At 48.9% G+C, this 17,380-nt stretch overlaps 1 long non-coding RNA gene across 1 annotated transcript; it reads left to right on the top strand.

The window, feature by feature from the left end:
• The first annotated feature begins 12,815 nt into the window (after positions 1–12,815).
• LOC103661112 lies at positions 12,816–17,058 on the top strand. Its single transcript, XR_567968.2, has 3 exons — positions 12,816–13,318; positions 13,715–13,920; positions 14,390–17,058. It is a non-coding gene; the product is annotated as an uncharacterized LOC103661112 (long non-coding RNA).
• The last annotated feature ends 322 nt before the right edge of the window (positions 17,059–17,380 follow it).

Genomic DNA, 17,380 nt, shown 5'->3' with positions numbered 1-17,380 from the left:
CTCACACACACACACGTGTACACACGATCACAGGCTGTAGTTTGCTCTGTAATCTGACCCGCGCTCGCCTCCCTGGGCCGTCTCCAGCACCTGCGAGCTGTGTGCTCTCGGGCAACTCGCTGACCCTCCCTGTGCTTCAGACTCCTTGTCTCTGGGATGGAGGCGGCACTTCCTACCCCACAGGCTGTAACGAGAAACGAGGGCACGCATACAAGGCCGCTAGAGCCGTGCCTGGGAACGACGCAGCACTCCATAAACGCTTGTGAGGAAAAACTGTCACTCTGTAAACGTCAGCCGCCATCAGGATTCTAAAGTAGACACAACACCCATGAAATGTTAGCTAAGAGCGTCGTCTCCTTTGTCCTGACTTTAAATGGAATAAAGTCCTGAATCCAAGCACTTCCTAAAGAGGATATGAAAATGCCTTCCAGTCTCCATGCGAGAGGAAAAAAACCCCAAACCAGGATGTCAAGCGCGAGGTGAGTGTCTGTGACGCGGGCAGCGCCCTAGCCTCCGAGGCCCGCCAGCCCCCAGCCTCCCCGTGTGGCTGCAGAGGGTTCCAGATCGCCGCTGGGGGCAGCTGCCTCCCTCACGCACGGGAGAGCCCTGAACCCCAACGCTCGGGCGTTGAAACAGCGACCTTCCCCCTGCCGCCAGGCTGACTGCCAAGGAAAACCGGTTTACCACCCAGGTCCTCGCTGTCCCCAGGCTCTGCGCGCCGCCGGCTGCCTGCACGGCCTTCACTGAACACCACGCAACGGAGCGCTCTGTGCGTGGACCTCTCCCATTCCCACGGCCGAGCAAAGCCAGCACGTGCCTTTTCTAACCTCGCAAGTGTCATCAGATCACGGAGCACCCAACTCGATGGCAGTAATGAACACTGCAGGTAAAGCCAATGAGGCCGCTGCCCCCAGGTGTCCACACTCACCAGGACTGGCTTTTGATCCGAGCCCCAGACCTTGCGCTCATGCTAATTCACATCACCTGCCCTTCCCACGTCTCCTGCCGGTGTTGAGATGAGCCCACCTTCCTCCGAAGCGGTGTTTCCCGGGGCGTGCGGACTTTGGAGGGGGCACGGGCGGGCACAGGGCCGGGGCCACGGCAAGGCGGGTCACGGTGAGCCTCGGGCCCTTCCCTGGCAGCGTCCTGGCCCCGGGGCTCCCTCCCTGAAGTCCTCCCTGCCCGTTTCCTCCACATCACGTTTCCCTGTCTGATGTCGTTTACGTCTTCAGCCCCCCTCCCCCCACTCTCCGTGTCTCCCCACCGCAGTGCAAGCCCCGTGGCAGCAGGGACCTTCCTCTGCCCTGTTCCTTCCATGTCCTCAGCCCCCAGAACAGGACTCGGCACTCTCCCCTGGTGTTACCCAGCTGTCAGACCCCCTGCTGCACCGTGCGGATCCAGGGTGTACGTGTGCTGGTTTGACTCACATGGACTGTGAAATGATCCCACGGTTCGTCTAGTTACCATCTCTCATCTCCTACACACAAAGGAGGAGAAAAACAACGTTTCTTCCTTGTCCTGAGAACTCTCAGATCTGCTCTCCACGACCGTCCCATAGAGCACACGGCTGTGTCTCCACGCTGTGCGCTTGTCCCTGGTGCTTATTTCTCTCGCACGTTCAGACCATGTGAGCACCTCTCTCCTCTCCTCCTCCCTGGCCCGCCACGTCTGGTCGCCTCACGTCTGGTCGCCTCACACCTGATCTCGTTCCTGGAGTTTGGGGCTTTGTTCTGTTCTGTTCGGAGTCCCCATGTAAGGGAGATCATAGGGCATTTGCCTTTCCTGACTTACTTCACCCAGCGTAACGCTTGTCGGCTGAGCCATATTGCATTGCGTGTAAACCCCACATCTTCTGGACCCGCTCACCCACGGGTGGACACGGGCTGGCTCTGCGTCCCGGCCACTGCGCACGATGCCACAATGAACGTGGGGGAGCAGATGTCTCTTCGACACGGAGTTCTTGTTTCCTGGGGCTATATTCCCATAAGTATAGCTTCGTACTTAATGGGTATTCCGTATCCAGCATTTTCTGAATGAGTGCCTGTGTGTCCGACTTAAAAGAGAAAAATGTTTTCATGCTTTGGTAAAAGTATATTAGGTTTGCACTGAGGTAGACGTTAATTAAATATTTTCAATGGGACCTTAACATCACTTACATATGGGATCCATACTCATAGAAACATGGTAGGATGTGTCTGGCAGGGGCCAAATACGAGTGAGGTCTGAGGACCTACTGTGCGACGTGGTGACTACAGTGGATAATAGCGTGTGGTATAATTGAAATTTCCTATAAGGGTAGAACTTCAGTGTTCTCACCAAAAAATACATAAATAAATAAGCAAAAGAGCCAGGTGTGAGGTGATGGTTGTGTTAATTCTATTGTGGGAATCCCTTCATGTATGTGTATCAAACATGTATGTATCCGGTCGTCACATAGTACACCTTAAATATAACCATCCTATTTGTTGATTATACCTTAAGAAAGCTGGAAAGAGAAGAAGAAGAAATGACCCTAAGTCCTCATCAGGCTCTGTATTCAGTGCGTGTCTCCAGGGGTGAAGCTGGCTGCAAGTGGAGACTTAACTGGGTGACTTGTGCAGGGACGGCAGGTGCCAAGGGGACACGTGTCCTCACGCCCGCAGGAGGACAGCCTGGGACCTCGCGAAGCACATGAGGAGCTGCCCAGACGCCCGGGGGTGGAAAGTCTGTGCGGACCGCGAGTTCCTGACGCCCCTTCTCTTCACCCCTAATGCGCCTCCCCCAGCCACACTGCCTTCCAGAAACCAGCGGCTCTCTGAGAAGCTGCCAGAGGTGTGCGTGTCCCGTGTGGCTGGGCCCGGCCACGTGTTCAGGTGTGCAGGCAGCACACGGGGGCCGTAAAGCTGAGGGGGTTACAGAGCTGGGGAGGTGAACTCAGCCAGGACATGGTGTGAAGGAGTCAGGGAATTCCTCTTCTCAAGGGAAGGAAGAACATTCTGGAAAAAGCTATGAAATGGGCTAGTGCCCTGGATGCAGCGTGGGGTGCATCACAGACACGCGGTGTTCCTGCCAATCCAGGTCCCGGCCCCTTCTGTTGACAAAAGTCCTCTGCAGAACGCTTCCTTCACCCACCCACGTGCTCCCGTTGGGACTGCGGGTACCGTGGTGGGCACAGGAGTGGCAGGAAGGCTCACAGCACCTCCGTGCCCCGGCCCCTGTGGCTGTCCGCAGCTGTGCAGGGGACCTACTTGATATCACCGGTGCCTTCCCTGGGACAGATGCTGACCTTGGGAGTGAAGGCTCCCCTCCCCCACTGGAACTGCTAACCCAGAATGACCTTCAATTAAGGCTACCGATGCCCATTTTTTTTCTCACTACAAAGGAAAGAGTTACCAACAGTAGGAAAAAAAAAATGGGCAAACTGAAAAATGGGCAAGGGAGAGATTTGATGGCGTCGGCTGAGCCCCTGGATCCTGCTAGACCTGAAGCGAGCTCACTGACAGGCACCAGTAAATGCACGTTTGGGCTCAAGCAGTTTTGAGCTTGGTTTCTGTCCCTTGCAATTAAGAGTCCTGGCCAATTCGAGAACCGCAGCAATCTGGCATTCAGTGAAACGCAGGCATAAGAGGGAAAGTGGCAGGAGCCGGGGCTGGAGGGAAGAGACGCTCCACCCTGCTGGCCTGGGTCCTGAACGCCTCTCCTTCACCTCCCAGCCTCACTTCTTAGCCCTGCCACGTTAGGACGATCAGCGCCACACTGGCTTCCACCAGCCTCACTCCCAACAGCGATCGTCCTGCGGGCCGGCGTGGGCCTCTCCCGCGGGGCACAGGCATAAGCACGCAGAAATGGGAGTGCTTAGTGAGCGCCGCTGAGCAGAGACCCAGGGATGAACGTGGCCCCACCCTTGCACTCTAGCCCAGCAGCTCAGGTCTCCTTGAACTGACGACCCCGCCTGCCTGCTCACGCCTTTGCCCCCGGAGTCACACACCCACTCACAGGTAAGTCTCTGCCTCAGGCTCCACGTCCAGAGAACCAGCACAAGACCGGCCACCAGGCCTGTCGGTCCCACGGGCCGCGGGCATCCACGTCCAGGCTTCAAGAGTCAGTGACGAGTCTGCTTGCACACGCGCATGTGAGCTTTGGGGGGTAAAGAAACTTTGGCTGTCGAGGAGTATTTCCAGCAGGAAGACGCATGGCAGACATTGCCAACTGCCCTTTTCCTCCTTCGTTCTCTCTACGCAGAATCCCAAGTGTATTTGATTAATCCAAGTGTATTTAGGCTCCGTTCAAAATGATCTCTTCCCGCCCATGGACCACAGACGCAGGAGAAGACACTCAACACCGCTCAGCTTCAGGGAAATGCAAACGAAAACCACAATGAGCTATCCCCTCACACCTGTCCGAACGGCTAAAATCCACATTTCAAGAAACAACAGGTGTTGGTGAGGATGCGGAGAAAGGGGACCCTCTTACTCAGCTGATGGGGATGCAAGCCGGAGCAGCGGCTCTGGAAAACAGTGTGGAGGGTCCTCAAGATGTTAAAAGTAGAGCTACCCTACCATCCAGGAATCACACTACTAGGTATTTACCCAAAGGATACAAACATAGCAATTCAAAGGGACACGTGCACCCTGCCGTCTATGGCAGCATTATCTACAGTAGCCAAATTATGGAACCAGTTTCCGTCGACAGATGAGTGGATAGAGAAGATGTGCGCATGTGGGTGGTGGAATATTGCTCAGCCATGAAAAAGAATGAAATCTTGCCATTTGCAACAACATGGATGGAGCTAGAGAGTATAACGCTAAGTGAAATAAGTCCGTCAGAGAAAGACAAATACCAATGATCTCCCTCACATGGAATTTAAGAAACAAAACAGATGAGCAAGGGAAAGGCACAGAGTAGCCGACGACAGACTGGTAACTACAGAGAACACACTACTGGTCACCGGAGGGGAGGGGGTGGGGGACAGGGGAAATAGAAGATGGGGATGAAGGACGGCCCCTGTCACGATGAGCAGGGGTGATGTATGGAGGTGTTGAGTCACTATATTGTACACCTGAAACTAACACTGCACTGTTAACTAACTGGAATTAAAATAAAAACTAAAAAAATTGTTTATAAATAAATAAATAAATAAATAAATAAATAAATAAATAAAGGGAGATTTAGAAGTTGGAGGAAAAATGATCGCTTCCCTTCCAGCCAGGGTGGCCATGTGAGTACACGCAGCAAGACGCAGACGGGGGGTCTGGCACAGGCTTCTGACGAAAAGCTTTGAAAGGCCAGTCCCTTTGGATCTTTGGTCTTCCTGAAGGCTTCTGACCCTGACCCTTTCTGCTGGCTGGAGTACGGCAGTGGGAAATAGAGGTGGGGCGGCTCTCAGGCTGTCATGGGAATGGAAACCACAAGCTTTTCATCCTAGGACGCACCACCCTCCACAACCAGAACAGCCTCCTAATGTACAGAATCGTCACTTTTCCTGAACCCCATCAGCGAGCAGCGAGATTTTCCTGAAATCTAAGGGAAAAGGGGACGTGAGCGCCAGCTTGCACGTGGCAGGGTGCAGGAGGAACACGGAGCCCCAGCAGTGAGAAGAACGCAGTGAAGGACTTGCGATGAGCTTGGAAAGGTGGGGTGCGGGCTGGTGTGAGAGCTGCAGACCAAGGGGAGCACGCAGCCGCTCTCAGGCTCTGCTCTGTGACCTGGCAGGCACCCAGAGGAAAGATGGCAGGCAGCTGTCAGAGGGGCACACGCACCACCAGCAGAGCAGGACGCCTGCCTTGACCCTTCTCCCCAAGGAACAAAGTCCTTACGTCGCTGGGAGAAGGACAGCTGGTGCTGCACCCCCAGGGCACAGGGAAACCTCTGTAGCTGGAGAAAGGCGGAAGACACGAGGCCCCAGGACACCGAAACATGGGGCCACGGAGGCTGCGGCTGGACCGGGAAAACAGAATCCTGCACCCTCCACCTCATACCAGGCTAGCGAGCAGCAGCATCCTGGTCACGGGAGAAGCCAGAGCACAAGGGGAGACGCCTGACGTCCTGGCACACAAGGAAGGCGTGAAGCCGAAGAGGAGCGGGAACACGGAGACACCCCCTCTGCCGAACCAAGGCCCACCCCAGAGCGAGACTGTGCCAGAGGGATCGAGCCAGCCCTGCAGGGAAGGCGACACAGCAGGAGAGCCCAAACCCAGCTCCACTCCAGACTAGCACACATGCACACGTACCCATGCGCACATGCACAAGTATGCTCACACGCCTACACATGCATACACCCATGTGCACATGCCTATGCGTGTGTACACACACTGTGACATGCACCTGCACAACCCTGCACACACATACACACATGCATACACATGCGTGTTCATTCATATGCATTCTTGCACGTGTGCACACACACAAACACTCCCGCAGGTGCATATGCATGTGCTTACACGCATGTGTCAGTGTATACATGTGTGTGCATGTGTGCGTGTGAACACGCATGTGCGTGCACATGCCTGCATGATCACACATACGGATGGTTTAGCGGAAAATAGCTGTGTCCATGTCCCGGCATGAATACCATGTACCTCAGCCTCCACGGTCTGAAACATGATGCCTGGCTTTCATTCTCAAATAATGATACACACAGCAAGGAAGAAAAATCAACCCACCATCAACAGACAAAGCAATCAAAATTACACGACCAAAAGTTTTAAATAACTGTGACCATCACGATCGATGCTTTCGTGGAAAAGGAAGACGACACTCACGGGCAAATGGAAATTATAGGAAGGAATGCATATTTCAAGCAGAAATGGTATCCCTGAAAATAAGATGGGTAACAGAGCAAACATTTCTTTGAGCTCATCCGGAGACTCAACACAGTCAGGGAAAGGGCCAGTGAACCTTACGATAGGCCAATTAAAATCACCCAGACTGATGCATAAAGTGAAAATTAAAAGAACAATTTTTTTAAAAACAGCATGAAGGAGCAATGTCATAATATCAAATAATCTAACACTTGCATAATTGAAATTCCAGAAGTAGAAGTGTGAACAGGAGACCAAAGAAGTATTTGAAGAGAAAATGGCCGAGAATGTTCAGAAATAACTAAATACGTTCAGTTACGGACCCAAGAACTCAGGCAATCCCAAACCAGATGAGTACCTCACAGCACACACACTGCCCTAGACACGTGATCATCAAACTTCGAGAAATCAGACCTAACAGAGACGGCGAAGGCAGACAAGGGAAAGTACCTACAGAGGAGCAGAGATGAGAGTTACAGGGGGCTTCGTGTCAGAAACCACAGGAGCTAAAGGATGACACAGGGAAGTATCTGACACACGGGGTACAGGGGTGGTGGGGGCAGGCTGCTCAGAGCTGTGCATCCAGCAACTGGACCTGGATCTCTAGCTACACCCCTGTCTGTATCTAGACGTAGTGACATCTTTCAAAATGAAGGGGAGGGCATGGAATGGGGGGTGAGGAGTGACTCACCGTGGGTAAGGAATTTCATTGGGGGGGGATGAAAATGTTCTGAAATTAGATAGTGGTAATGGTTTTACTTGTGAATATACTCGTGAATACACTCGTGAGTATACTCGTGAATATACTTGTGAACCTACTTGTGAATATACTCATGAATACACTCGTGAGTATACTTGTGAATACACTCGTGAGTATACTCGTGAATATACTCATGAATACACTCATGAGTATACTCGTGAATACACTTGTGAGTATACTTGTGAGTACACTCATGAATGCACTCGTGAATACACTCGTGAGTACACTCGTGAATGCACTTGTGAGTATACTCGTGAATACACTTGTGAGTATACTCGTGACTATACTTGTGAATACACTCATGAATACACTCGTGAGTATACTCGTGAATACACTTGTGAGTATACTTGTGAGTACACTCATGAATGCACTTGTGAGTATAGTCATGAACACTTTTGAATGCACCCATGAATACACTTGTGAATATGCTTTTGAATGTACTCACTAACACACTGATGAATAGACTTGTGAGTATACCTGTGAATATACTAAATCTTGCAAATATGCTAAATATCACTGAATTTCATGAATATTACAAATATACTAAAAATCACTGAATTTCACATTTTAATATATGTGCTGCTGAAGCGAGCTGAATTTTACATTTTAAAAAAGTGAATTTTATGGTATGTTAATTGTATCTCAATGAAAAATGAAAGAGAAATAAACGTTTCTTCAGAGGAACACAAGCTGGGAGAACGCGTTACCAGCAGACCAGCACGAAGAGACACGTACAAGAATTCTCAGGCAGAACAACATGACATTAGACAAACCTGGATGTACATGAAGAAAGGAAGATACCCAGAAAGCGTTACAGTTGGTATGAGTAGGAAAGACACTTTCTCTTATTTTGGGTTGCTGTAAAGTGAAAAACGACTAAAGGAAAAAGAACAGAATGTGCAGTGGGTTGATAGCGTATGTAAACATAAAGTGTAGGGGAAATCACAGAGGCCAGAAGGGAGAAGGTGGGAGCACAAGCTGTGAGGCGTGTACACTACACATGAAGTGGTCTGTGATTATGGAGCGTGGTATGTGATTATTTAAAGAGATACAGCTTATGCTAGCCACTGAAAAGCCACTTAGTAAGCCTGAGGGCGACCACTGGGAAAAATGTTATAGAAGTACCAACAACAGGGGCGCCTGGGTGGCGCAGTCAGTAAGCGTCTGCCTTCGGCTCAGGGCGTGATCCCGGCGTTCTGGGATCAAGCCCCGCATCAGGCTCCTCCGCTGGGAGCCTGCTTCTTCCTCTCCCACTCCCCCTGCTTGTGCTCCCTCTCCCGCTGGCTGTCTCTCTCTCTGTCAAATGAATAAATAAAATCTTAAAAAAAAAAAGAAGTACAAATAATAAGCTAATAATAAAGCATAAAATGGAATCTTAACAAATTCTGAATTAATCCAAAAGCAGCAAAAAATGATAAAAGGAGGACAAAAAAACCCACAAAACCCCAGATTAAACAAACAGAAAATAATTGGCAAGAATGGCAGATTTAATACCAATCATATCAATCATTGCATTGAATTTAGATGATCTGAACACACCAAATAACACAGACTGGATACAATAGAAAGACCCAAGTATACACTGTCCACAAGAAATATATCTTAAATATAATACCTAGCTAGCTTGAAAGTAAAAGTAGACAGGAAAAACGTATCTTGCAAACACAAAATAAAAGAAAATTGGAATGGCCATGTTATCAGACAAAGTAGACTTCAGAACAGGAGTTATTCTCTGGGATAAAGAGGATCGTTATGTAAGGACCACGGGATGAATTCAGCAACAACACATATATATCTAACCAAAGAATTACAAAATACACAGTACGAAAACAGCTATAATTGAAAGAAGAAATAGACCAGCCCACAGCTGTATTCAGAGATTCTTCTCCCAGTAATCAATAAAATAAGTAGACAGAAAATCACTAAGGCTATAGAAGAGCTGACCAACATTATCGACCTAATTGGCTTAATGATTTATAAAACACTCAACACCAGAGAAATGACATCCTTTCTAAGTGCACATAATACATTCACCAAAATAGACCATATTCTGATCCATAAAAAAAGCCTCAACAAATATGAAATATCAAAAACATATAAAGTATGTTCTCTAATCATAATAGAATGAAACAGAAATCCAAATGAAAGAAAGATGTCTGGATTTGAGGTGATGAAATGTCCTAAAATTAGATTACGGTGATGATTACATGGTTCTGTCAATTAACTAAAAAACACTGAGTTGTACAGTTTAAATGGATGAATTTTATAGTATATAAATTACTTGAACAAACAAGTGAGTTTACTAAGGTCACACAAGAAATATGGCCGACATAAAAAATTTATTGAATTTGATAGGCTAATAATGAATGACTGGAAATTAAAATATGAAAAAGGTAATTTGTAAGAGCACCCAAATGAAATAGGTATAAATCTAACAAAGTTTGTGCAAAAAGACCTACATAAATGGAAAGATCTACTTCCTCCTTGGGTTGGAGGACTGAGTATTGGTAAAATGTCAATCCTCTCCCAAATGATCCCACTCAAATCCCAATCAAAATCCCACCAGGATCTTTTTTATAGAAATCAACAAGCTAACTCTAAAACTCATCTGGAAAGGCAAAGAAACTAGAACCGTTTTCAAGCTATTTTGAAAAATATGTACAAAGATGGAACACTTCAAGACTTCCTATGAAGTTGCAGTCCTTGATAGAACGTGATACCAACAGAAAGTTACACACGCTGTGCGGACGGAACAGAAGAGAGAACGCAGAAATAGACCCACACCTACCCTGCTCCTTGATGTCCAACACAAGTGCCAGGGATCGGCACGGGGAAAGGATAGTCTTTTCAATGCGTGGATTGGAACAACCGGACGTCCTCATGCAAGAAAAGAAGATACTCGGGGCACCTGGGTGGCTCAGTTGGTTAAGCATCCGACCCTTGATTTCGGCTCAGGTCATGATCTCAGAGTCATGAGATCGAGCCTGCTGTCGGGCTCCATGCTCGGCAGGGAGTCTGCTTGGGATTCTCTCTCTCCCTCTTCCTCTGTCCCTCCCTCCCTCTCTAAAAACAAAAACAAAAAAAAACCCAAAAAACAAAAAAAAACATTCTGTAGGCTGAGCCACTGGAGTGTACTTTCAGTTACTCGCACTTGAAAATAATCTCTAACTGATACAGTTGATGTGCTGATTTGGGCCTCATCTTGACTATTCATCTTAGATAATTTCTCAGTCCCAAGTGAGTTTTCTGCTTTGCCTCTGGACTCAGCTGCTTAAACAGTCATGGGGTACCTACCAACAAGCCCATTTTCATTAACAGATGGGATCTTAAGAGACAGTGAGGCACCAAGTAATCATCATCTGTCATTACTATGACCGTCATCATATGAGCAATTAGCATATCATCCAGCTAACAATAGAGTTCGCCATTTAGGAGTGAAATCAGCTGCAGAGAAAAAGACAATCAATTACCTCGCACCTTTTGACAACCACGCTGAGCCACTGCAGCAAAGCTAGCAATTAATTCTTTACTCACTGTCTCTGCAAATAACCATGTCAAGCTCCACAGAAACCTTCAGAGATGGAGCAGCATGTCAAGAGACTCGTTCCTGGGAGAGCACAGACCAACAAATAATCGAATCCTGAATTTCCTAAAGACCCTACAAATGGCATTAAACCAGAAATCAAAAAAAGACAGATATTTGGATTTGAAATCCAGTTGAATTTCACCACAGTCTTGTCACTGATCAGCCTACAAAAACTCGAACTGTAACTAACCATCGCAATACCCTTCCCCAAACCTCCTGCTTTGCGTCAGTCAGGGTGCTTTCTGCTGCAGATGATAGAAAATCCAACTCAAAACAGGCTTAAAGAACAGGGAAGGGATGCCTGGGGGGCTCAGTCAGTGAAGCATCTGCCTTCGGCTCAGGTCATGATCCTGGGGTCCTGGGATCGAGGCCCATGTAGGGCTTCCTACTCAGTGGGGAGCCTGCTTCTCCCTCTCCCACTCCCCCTGCTTGGGCTCTCTCTCTGTAATAAGTAAATAAAATCTTTAAAAAGGAAAAAAAAAAAAGAACAGGGATAAAATGTTATGTATTAACTCAAGCTATGAAAAGTCCAGAAGATAGCAGGACCACATTCAGGACTCAGTCAAGCTCACTGGGAAACTCATTCCTGTATCTTAGTCTTTACTCACCTTCCTTGGGCTCCATTCCCTAGAAATGGAGAGAGAGCAACAGAAGCAGTAGGTATGTGAGTAAATACAGCATACTGTTCTTCCCTCCAAAATGTTTAAACGTGTTTAACAGTCAAAAGCAAAAACAAAAACAAAAACACTGGCTGGTGGAGCCTTTAATGTCTACAGACAGAACACGTAAGTCAGCCATGCATACAGAGACCCTTAGAGAGACAAGATTTCTGGGGTTTTTTAGGTTTTATTTATTTATTTGCGAGAACGAGTGTGCTAGCGAGCTCAGCAGGGAGAGGGAGAAACAGAATCCCCACTGAGCAAGGAGCCTGATGGACGTGGCACTCGATCCGAGGGCCCTGAGATCATGACCTGAGCAGAAGGCAGACGTTTAACCACTGAGCCACCCAGGCGTCCCAAGAGACAAGATTTCTATATTCAAATTGAAGTCGTAAAATACTGGTTCTAATTAGCCCGTGAAAAGTGGAGGATGTACTCTGTAATCCCTACGGCAACCATCAAAAAATTATGCAAAGAGATATAGTCAAAACCAAAATAATAAATAAAATGAAATGCTCAAATATACTCCAATAAACCAAAAGAAGTCAGGAAACAGGAAACAAGAGGCACAAAAAGGAAACCAACAGAAAAACTACATATAAAACAGTAGAGACCTAAATCCAAACTCACGGATACCGAAGTCATACGATACATATTATGACCTAAGTACTGGCTATCGGCAAGAGACTCACGTCAAACGTCATGATACAGGTCAGGGAAAAGAGGATGGAAAAGGATATACCATGCAAACACGAATTGCCCCCCCCCCAAAAAAAAGCTAGACGGGTCATATTAGTATCAGACAAGACAGACATCAGAACAAAGGAAACTAGCAAAGACAAAGAGGGATCGTACATACAAAAAAAAGTCAATTCACCAAGAAGACATAAGAATGCTAAATGTGGGGGCGCCTGGGTGGCTCAGTGGGTGAAGGGTCTGCCTTCGGCTCAGGTCATGGTCCCAAGGTCCTGGGATCAAGTCCTGCATCGGGCACCCTGCTCAGTGGGGAGTCTGCTTGTCTCCCTCTCTCTCTGCCCCTCCCCTTGCTGTGCGCTCGCTCTCTCTCTCTGGTTCTCTTTCTCTCTCTCTCAAATAAATACTAAATGTGTGTGCACCTGACTACAGAGCTTCAAACCACGTGAAAGAAAGCCTGACAGAATTTAAAGGAGAGACAGATCCACAGCTGCAATGGAGACATCAGCACTCCTCCCCCGGCCACAGATAGGACGGGGAGACAGAAAATCAGCAAGGGGTTTAGAAGAAATGAGCAACACGAGGGACCATCTGGATGTAATTGGCATTTATGGGACACTCCACCCAACAACAGCAGAGCACACGGAGCTCATGAGACATTCACCAAGAAACACCATAGCCTAGGCCATAAACTGAATCCTGATTAATGCAGATAAGTGAAGTCAGACCAGGGATGCTCTCCGGGCATAATGAAACGGAGCCAGAAATCGATCACGGAAAAATAACAGGTAAATTTCCGGCTCTTCAGAAATGAAACAACACGTTCCCAGCTAATCCACAGGTAAGAGTAGCGCTCGCGGGAAGCTAGACGGTATTTTCCACTGGGTGGAAATGAAACTCCGACCTATCCGAATCGGTGGGGGGCCCCTGAGGGGGGAATCACAGTCCCCGATCAATCCTCTGAGCTTCCTCGTGAAGGGACTAGAGAAGAAAAATCAGAGTAAAACAAAGTCAAGCAAAAGGAAAGAAGCGAGTTTTGCCAAGTCATCATAGGTCACCCAACATTTCGGGGCGGGAAAGTTCTTGCAGAAAGTGAGGCGTCTCAGCAATTTCTCTGCTTCAAAGTCCTCAGTGACATAGGATTACTCACCGGACGTTACTTACAATGGGTCCCTCCCCACTGTGGCCCCACACAGCTCCCGAAATGACCGTCCCCTTCCCCTTCCTGTTTTCCCAGCTGAGCATCTCGGAGGCTGCCAGACATCTCCCCGCCCCTCCTGTTCCCTCTCTCCGCACGACGCCACGGGGACTCCCCTGCCCTCTTCATCTGAAACCCAAATGCTGCCAGCGTCGCCGTCCTCCATCCGCGTATCGAACACTAAGGCGCTGTTTGAAGCGTCGTGTTTGCATCGTTCTGCCTCGTGTTTCTGATAACCCTATGATGTAGGTACTAATTGTTCCTACATTTTTTTTAAGATTTTATTTATTTATTTGACAGAGAGAGAGACAGCCAGCGAGAGAGGGAACACAAGCAGGGGGAGTGGGAGAGGAAGAAGCAGGCTCCCAGCAGAAGAGCCTGATGTGGGGCTCGATCCCATAACACCAGGATCACGCCCTGAGCCGGAGGCAGACGCTTAACCGCTGTGCCACCCAGGCGCCCCGGTTCCTACATTTTTTAAGCAAGGAAACGGAGTCACAGACCATTAGATCATTTGCCAAAGATGATACAAGTCATAAAAAGAGGACCAGGTGATGGAGCCCAGACAGCCTGGCTCCTGGGTTAATGCCCCAACCCAGAGACCTCACGGTCGGCCTCCCCTTCTGAGCGCCCCGGGCGTCACGCTATCCAAGGTCTTCCTTAAATTCCGCCTCGCATTCTGAGTGTGTGTCTTTACCTTCATTCTCTTATTAGATGATTAGTTCCCGGAGCACAAAGGCCACATCGGATCAACTCGTGTGGAATCCAATTCAGGCTTCATACAAATTTGTGGGGTGAGGGAGGGAGGGAAGGTGTGGCAGTTAGGGTTCTCCAGAGAGAGAGAGAGCGCGGGCTCCCGTGATCATGGACGCTGAGAAGTCCTGAGACAGAACTCAACACCCGCCTTTTCTCTTACAACCACTGCCTCCATGCGCCCAATGAAACCTTTTTCTAACGTGTCCGTATCGTCACAGAAACTCAGCGACAGCCAGGCAGCCGCGGTCTGGGGATAACCTGCATACGCGCCCATCGACCCATCAACAGAGCAGACCGAGCTCCCCGCCCTCTGTAGTCCACCTGCCACTACCTCTCAGAGAATTTGCTTGTCATTAAATACTTAGGGGGCATCGACTGTACCCCAGATACTCGTCCAAGGACTGGGATGGCGTCGTCAACGAGAAAAACCCGTGTGTGCCCTCAAGGAACTGCTATTTCAGTGCAGGGGAGGGAGAATCACACACGTACACAGAAAGTGAGAAATTTGGAAACACTGATGAGTGCTTTAGATAAACTTATCTAAACGCCATTTGCTGTCCCTGACTGGCGGTAGGGCGTGGAGGTACGGCGGTATTGACGGTCAGGGAAGAACATCCTTCCGAACAGGGATATTGAAGCGGAGTGCTGAGTGACTGGAAGGATCCAGGCATCTGAAGGAGGAGTAAGCCACACACCACACCGGGTCCCGAAGGCAAAAACGAGCCTGGTATTGAGAATTAGAAAAACCAACGTGGCTAGAACAGGGTAAGCAAAGGAGGTTGGAAGCAGGCCGGGCTGGCTGGAGAACAGCTGGGGAGGCCATAAAAGGGGCAGGACTGTGTTGAACGTGGAATGGGAAGCCACTGGAAGGTTTCAAGAGCCCGGCACTTGAGTTAACTTACGTTTCTAGAAGATTGCTGGGGCTGTTGTATGGATGGTAGACTGCTGGAGGGAGAGGACCACAGGAAGCAGAAAGTGTAGTTGAGAAGCTTCTTGGAGACATCCAACCAAGAGGTCATGGCGGCTCAGGCCAGGGTGGTTGGGGGGTGGCGTGCAGGAAGTAGGGTGATCCAAGATGCACTTCGGGAAATAGAGTGGCGGGGATGTAATGTGAGCCAGATGAGGCCAAGGAAGGGGGCTGGGTGTTTGGCTTGAGCAAGCAGGTACGTGGTTGTACGATTTAATAAGAATGAATCTGAGAAGGATCAGGCTGGTGGCAGGTGGGGACTGGCATCAAGGAGAAGGAGGTGCTGAAAACCCCAGAAGCCCAGAGCTCAATAGATAACCAGGCTTCCCCAGGATCCCTGCTCTGCCAGGGCCCATGTGGGTCTGAGAAGGTGATTGCTTGAGCTGAGGGCAGACGGAACCCATCCTCGTCCTGCCGCCATGTCGGGGGCCCTTCCGGAGCGGCCTGGACACTGGCGAGACTCGCTGGGCGTTGTGAGACCATCGACAAAGTGGAAACCCTTCTGGGAACGGGCTTACCCTGGGACCTGCCGGCGGCTCTGTGCTGAGGTACAGGAAGGGGGCTCCTGGAGGCCTCGCATCTCACAGTTGAATCACGGATTTCCACGTCGTGGGCTGGTGAGGCTCCTGAGAACTCACCCATTGCCCACAAGAACCACTTCAGAAACCACTTGCATGACTAAAAATGTCCTTGTTGAGTTTTTGGTTTGTAATCTGAAGGGGGTGGAAATACCCACTTCTCAGCTCGCTTTCTGAAGTGTGTGTGTGTCCCTTCTTCCGGAGAGCGGCCCCCCTGGGTCCCCGCCTGGGTCGCAGCAGCTGGGGCTCCTAACAAAAGAACCTTTCACTACCCCGCAGACGTCTCCCTCCTCTCCTCCTGCGGGCTCACCCATATTTATTTGTTTTCAATGTGGTGTTTTGCTAAGAGTCCGTGGAATGCACCTCCCTTGCCAATTGAACTGGAACTCACCAGGCAAAGAGGCAGCTGACACCACAGTCAATTCCTTAAAAGTAACTTTTTAAAAAACAAGGAGGAAGTGCCTCTCTGCCTCTCTTCCTTGCTCAGCTATCTTGAATCTTTCCACAATAAAAGGTCCTTCCCTTTTACCTTTTCTTCTGAGACCCGAGAGCTCCATTAGCCCCAATATCAACCTCTGAGTGCTCGCACCCCAACCAAAGTCTGTTCTTTAATGAAATCACTTGGAATTCAATAAATTAGATATCGTTTTGGCAAGTGGCTATGACCAAGGGGGAGGGAGATGAACTTACTAAAACTCTCCCTTTGGAGCCGGCAGAAATCTCATCAGGGTGAGTTTTTTACCTCTCACTTTACCACAAAAAAAGATAATCTATAGTTAAATTAAAAAAAAAAAAAGGTGCTTTCTCTTGGAATTTGGTTGGTAATATAGCTCAGCGATCCCTATGCATTCCTGGTCCTAAAATGTTTAGTAAATCCTGGGAGAGAAGAGTTTAACGAACTCCCAGCTGTTCGGTCTCATTGCCGCCTGGCCCCGTTTCCTATAAAGCCTCCCAGCCCACAGAGAATTCCAGAGGAGATGGGTTATCTCCTATTGTTGCTAAAATGCAGTGGTGAGGCCGTCGACCGTCTAACGGGTCTGACACTCCTCTCATCAGAAAAGGAATTAAACAGATGCAATAAGGATTTTGCTGATTTTGTTTTGTGTTGGGGGATGGTTTCGAGGACCAAAGCCCCCCACAGCGTGCGTGTCGTGTGGGTGCAGAGATGGGGGCGTCAATGCACAGACGCTCAAAGAGTACCTTGAAATAATGCTCAGTGCCCTGGCCTGGGGAACACGGACGTCCAGCAATGACTAACGGTAATTATCAGGTATCTTCATGTTTGCCACAGAGAGGGTCATCTGAGTCACAGAACTAAGATACCGACAGCGTTAATGTGTCTTCGTCCACATTATTTTTATTTCCTTGACCCTAAATTTTGGAGGTCTATTAACCACACTTAAG

Source organism: Ursus maritimus, unplaced genomic scaffold (genome assembly GCF_017311325.1).
Source record: "Ursus maritimus isolate PB19 unplaced genomic scaffold, ASM1731132v1 scaffold_33, whole genome shotgun sequence".
NCBI classification, from domain to species: Eukaryota; Metazoa; Chordata; class Mammalia; order Carnivora; family Ursidae; genus Ursus; species Ursus maritimus.
This window is presented reverse-complemented; position numbering and strand designations above follow the sequence as displayed.